Consider the following 5,842-nt stretch of genomic DNA (forward strand, 5'->3'; position numbering starts at 1 on the left):
TCTTAGGCTAACTGCTACATTCAACAACCTCAGAATTTCCCAACATTTTCACATAGAATCACCGGGTCATTCGGTCTCACTGGACAAAGTTGAAATCTTGGACATAGAGCCAGACTTTTTCGCTAGATGGATCAAAGATGCCACCTACATCAGAGCTTTATAACCATCCCTGAACAGAGACGGTGGGCGCCATAGACTTCCTGCAACTTATGATCCACTGCTCACTGAGTCACGTGTTCTATGCCAGAGGGTAGCGCGGGAGGTATCGCTACCGCCGTCCCGACCAAGTTTCGGCAGTGCGTCCTTATGCGGAAAGCATGAGCTCCTAACCTTTGTATAGATGCACGTTACAGGTGGTTGCTAATTAATACGTGCGGGGAAATTTGGTAACTGTACGTGCTTCAGTTTGTGCCGAGTGTCACGTCATCTTAGGCTAACTGCTACATTTTCTACCTGTTTATGCCATACCAAGACTTCAATTTCTTCTTACACTATAGAGTTATAAAATTACGATATTTCACCTTCAAAGTTGTGTGCGTTGGGAGACGAAAAACAGATTAATAGACCATTGTTCAACTTTTTAGTTGGACCGAGAATATTCTATCAGAATAGATTTTCGTCTCACTGTCAATGACGAAAGATTGCTTTAGTAACTGCTATCAGTAGTGGCATGACGTTAACTTTCTTCTTATAACGTTAGATGGACTATTAGGTAACAAACATCCATCTAAATCTATAAGCCGATTAGCCGAAAGACCATTCTTTCAAACTTCAGTATTGCGTTCAAACCCATTTATGCGTTGTACTCATGCAATAGCTTGAAAATCAGTGGCTTACAAATCGATGCTTGGTATCGTCAAGAATTCAAAAGTTACTGCTTTATTCAAATCATTGCATGATGCTGGCAGTGGTGGTTGAAAAGCGACACTCGACGACCAAATGAAAAACTACAGTTTTGAACCCAGTGCAACATGCTAAAATCCCTTGATATCATTACTAGCGTCATGATATCAAATCTTAAAGTCAGAATAAAATATGCTTCCAAGAGCTAAACTTCCCTCATAAAGTTTATGTTTTGCCGTATAAGCGGTAATATGCATTGTGTAACAGTGGGGTTCAAGCGCTGCCAAACTGACCACGCCAACAGCTCTGAGCTTTTGGCGCTGTGGTTTGCTAGCGTTGGGTTTGTGACCTTGCTGTCCGGGTTCGGCACTGGTTCGAATCCCGGAAGTCAGGATGTTGTTTCTTTCTGTTCTACTCGCCCCTCTTGTTCTTATACTGGTTCCCATGCCGACAACTTGGATTGTGTACTGTTGTCCAAGCTGTCATGCTTGCTATGTGCAACGCTAGCCAACGAGAACAATTGGCGTTTGTAAACCGTGCAATCTATTAATAATTTTTGTTCATTTTTATAACATAGATACAATTAATCATTTCTCTTCCTTCTCAATACAACGTCGAGTATTATACAGTAATCAGGTAAAAGCATGATGAAACAACAATATGACTTCTGTCATGATATTTGTCTAGTCTACTGACTGTCGTCATGGTACACACGCAATTGCGTGTAGAATATCATTACATCCATGTACCAAAATGTCCTATCGACAGTTTTTCTATTCACCTCGAACCTTCTAGATATACAGAACTATTTAACCTAATTAGTCATTGGTCCCCGAAGGTTGACCCTTGACCCCACAGTACCAAGAGATGCCAAACTGTCAGTCCAACTGTGGCCCTCCGGCTACGTCTGGAGCCTGAAACGACCCACCCGCCCAGCCCTCGACAAGATTTCTGTTTTGCGCGGATGGTGACGCCCGCCTATTAATAAAGCGCGGTCGTCTCAGCGCTTAGGTGACTTTAGGCTCCAGACGATTTCCGCATCACTTCATAACGGAGGGGCCGAGGACTAATTCAGGACAAATAGGATACTATGTTGATGAAATCGTCATTGCAACAACAAAAATGCATTTACGATACTTTGGTTTCCCATTAATCACAATAAGTAGCTCCTTTTCAACAGTCCTACTCCAAGACAATACATTGTCATTTACAGCACTCAAGAAACAAACTTAATTCAGTTAGGTCAATGCGTTGCTATGACTTTCATACGTTTCTATTGATGTAATTGATCACTTGACAATGCATTGTAATTGCTATATTTGCTGCTTGGTTCTAATATCTTTGTTTTGATGAATAAAAAAAGGAAAAATGTATTCTACAAACAAAACTAAAAATCACGTCACAATTTCTGATCATTAACCTCACCTTCCCAATCGTGTCATAAGTAGAAGTATTGTGTATTTTTATAATTTATTAATTATCATTTATTAATTATTTGTGTACTTAAAAGTAAGGAGGGTTGCTAGGCTTGGGAAACTACATGTTAAAGATAAAAATAAAAGATTAATGTTGTCTCTGAACAGAAGAAAGGAAAATTCACTGCATCTTATCCTATGCCATGTATGCTCTCATTACCTCCATGAAAAATGGAGGTATAGTTTTTGGTGTGTCTGTGTGTCCGGATATTTGTGGTCAGCATAACTTTAGAACCTCTGGATGGATTGTAATGATATTTGGTGTGAGGGTGGGTGTTTGTGTCCTTGGTACTGCAGCAGAACTTCGTTTTTTTGTATCTTTTGACCTGAACATGTTATGGTCTTGATTTTTTGGTGGCAGATAGCTTGTGATGTAAGAAAGTGGGTATATAGGTTTGGGCCCCCAAGCGGCTTGCTCTGGAACTGCAGGGTCAATTTTGTCAAAATCTTCCAAGGAGCATAACGGAACATAGGATGGATTCCCATGACATTTAGCATGCAGGTATGCAGATGTACTTAATGAAGTGCGATTTATGCAAATTTGGACTTAATTTGCATACTTAATAAATGAGGAAAAATCTTAATTTTCAGTATTTTCCAGTATAGGACTCAAATACATGTACTAGTAACATGTAATTTGTGGCAGGTGGAAGTTAAGCAGATACCAATTATGCAAATAAGTCCCTGATTTGCATAATTAATGTCAAAATGTCCTAATTCATCTAAGTACATGTAGTAAATGATCGGATTGTCAACATTGTGACTTGTGTAAGTTATTTAAAGGTGTACATAACCAAGCATAGATTATGCAGATGTGTAAGTCGTTTGCATAATCAGAATATTTCATGGAGGTATGAGGTCTCCGAACTCTTGTTGGGCTGGGTTTACTTGTAAAGGCGACGTTGCAAAGGAATTAATCTTTTGTGTCAAACTGGGTCTGTCCTTGGTGCTAACTGTCACCGATGAATGCTGAACAGCTCAAATATTACTTACTGAAACCCTCTTCAACAGAGAGGACGTGGTTTGGTGGTGTTGATGTAGTTTTTGTAACAATTGTCACTGTCCCGATCCGTGGTCCAAACCCGAGTAGATGTTGTTTCTGTCTATTCCATTATCCAAATCTTCTTCAATTGACTAGATATGTTCTGTTGTTGGTGCACTTTTTGTCAAAATCTTCTTCACATGAGTAGATTGTTGCTGTAGCTTCTGTTCCTGTATTCAAATCTTTTTCAATTGAGTAGATGTTGTTTGTTGTTGATGGTGTTGTTTCTGTTTTATTGTCAAAATTTTCATCAATATAGTAGATATGGTTTGTTTTTGGTGCTGTAGTTTTTGTTCCAATATCCAAATCTTCTTCGAGTGAGTAGATTGCTGTGGTAGTTTCTGTTCCAGTATTCAAATCTTCTTCAATAGAGTAGATATTGTCTGTCGTTTGTGTTGTAGTTTCTGTTCCATTTTCCAAACCTTCTTCAATGGAGCAGGTGTCTTTTGTTGCTGTAGATGTAGTTTCTTTTCCGTTGTCGAAATCTTCTTCAATAGAATAGATGTCGTCTGTTGTTGGTGCTGTAGTTTCTGTTCCAGTATCCATATCTTCTCCAACAGAGTAGATGTGGTTTGTTGTTGGTGATGTACCTTGACTTCCGCCCGTGACTGCCAAATCTCCGCCATCCAAACCTTCTTCAGGATTGCTGTAAGTGTGGTCTACTATTTGTGATGCAGTATGCGCAGGAGCTGAGTGATCCGCACCCATGTTGGCACCTTTGAGACATTCGCAGCTCAGCTTGTACTCAATGTTGAATGCGATAAGGCAGAGTGCGGCAGTGAAAGCCAGAAAAGTTCCGATTACAGGGATGGAGATGTACAGAACTGGAAGTTTGTCGCCGTATTCTTGTTTTATCGTCGTGCCCGTGGCGTTATTAAGACAAGACGTCTTCGTGGTCTGTGCAGAGCCTGTCGGAATGATGGACATAGACGTTTCGTTGCGCTGTAGTTGATTTTCAGTCTCACTCTGATTCTCATTCTGAGTTGTAGTCTCAGTTTCATCTGTAGGAACGGTAGAAGTCAGAGACATCGCTGTAGGTTTAGTGGTCGGCTGTTGTGCTTCACAGCCCGTTAGGTTGGACAACACGAGCGGGTTGGACAAGTGCAGCTTATTCAGTTCACGCGGACTGGAGCAGACATGAGCGCCCATCTTTAGGCCTCTGTCGAGAAAACAAGCTGAACAGCGATAACAACAGTCCTTTCTCTTACATCCCTGTAAGCACGCCATCTTTACAATCAACCAGGAGAGGTCACAGTCACAGTGGAAAGGGTTACCGTTGATGAGCGCATGGGTCACTTGTGGCCATCCCAGCTCGTGCTCAGAGAATGACGCCAGTTTGTTAAAACGTAGGTCAATTTTTCTCAGCTTCGGGAGATGCCCGATGACGGTGTCCAGCTTCACGTGCCGAAGTCGGTTTCCCGAGAGACAGAGGGCCCTCAAATTTGGTAGAACGCGCAAAGACATCCAGGAAAAAGATTCTATGCAGTTCCTATGTAGCTCCAGCTTGCGCAGCCGCGGTAGTGGCGGAAGGTACGAGACGTTCGTAATGCTACATATACCGGACAAGGTAAAGCTTTCTGCGTTGCCCGGGATGTCGAGAGGAATCGCCGTAAGGCTTGTATTGGAACAGTGAACCAGTGATGTCTTGAAGTATGGCACCTGGTCTATGCTACACGTAGTCGGCAGACAAGCACAACCTGACCATAGAGTCAAAGTAAGGATCAGAAGCAGTCCACTTACTTTCATTTTTGTACGAGTTGTCCTCAGGGTAGCCTGTGATTTCTTGTCCCTGCGAGACTAAGTGCACCAGTAGACGAGAGGGTGGAGAAGGAAGTGCACACACCTCTGTCACCATAAAAAGTCATGTGCAGGCCAGGCAAACAGGTTGCCGAACCCACCTCGGCAAGTCTGTGGTCATGATCAGCAATAGATACGCTTCAAGTAAATATCTAGATATATTATCTTCCAAAGTTTTCCAGTTGACTGCTTTGAAAAGTCACTGTGTGCCAGTGGAACTGAATGTTTTCTGCTTGCAGTAAATATAGATGTCTTGATGTCATGTAGTTGTATAATACATGTACACGTGTCTGCCTTGTTCATGACGGCACTTCATGCCTGAGGCACCGGCCTAAAGAGACTTTTTTGTGTTTATGATGACGGTTCTGCAAAATTTTGGTCGGTACGTTCGGATTGTCTCTTTTCTCTTCCTTTGCTTTAGATTTGGGTCAAATGATCTAAGAATACAGTTTTTTTACAATATGAAAATAAATTAATCATGGCAATGGTATTTTCAACATAATGTAGATGTACATTTGGGATTCTCTCTTTTCTTTTCTTTTCTTTTGCTTTAGATTTCGGTCAAATGATGTAAGAAATACAGATATTTTACAATATGAATCTGGAATTAATCATTGCATTGGTATTTTCAACATATCGTAAATGTACAGATAAAAAATGTGCAAGAACAGGAATAATGAGTTAA

This window comes from Branchiostoma floridae, chromosome 18, assembly GCF_000003815.2.
Source record: "Branchiostoma floridae strain S238N-H82 chromosome 18, Bfl_VNyyK, whole genome shotgun sequence".
In the NCBI taxonomy this organism is placed as follows: Eukaryota; Metazoa; Chordata; class Leptocardii; order Amphioxiformes; family Branchiostomatidae; genus Branchiostoma; species Branchiostoma floridae.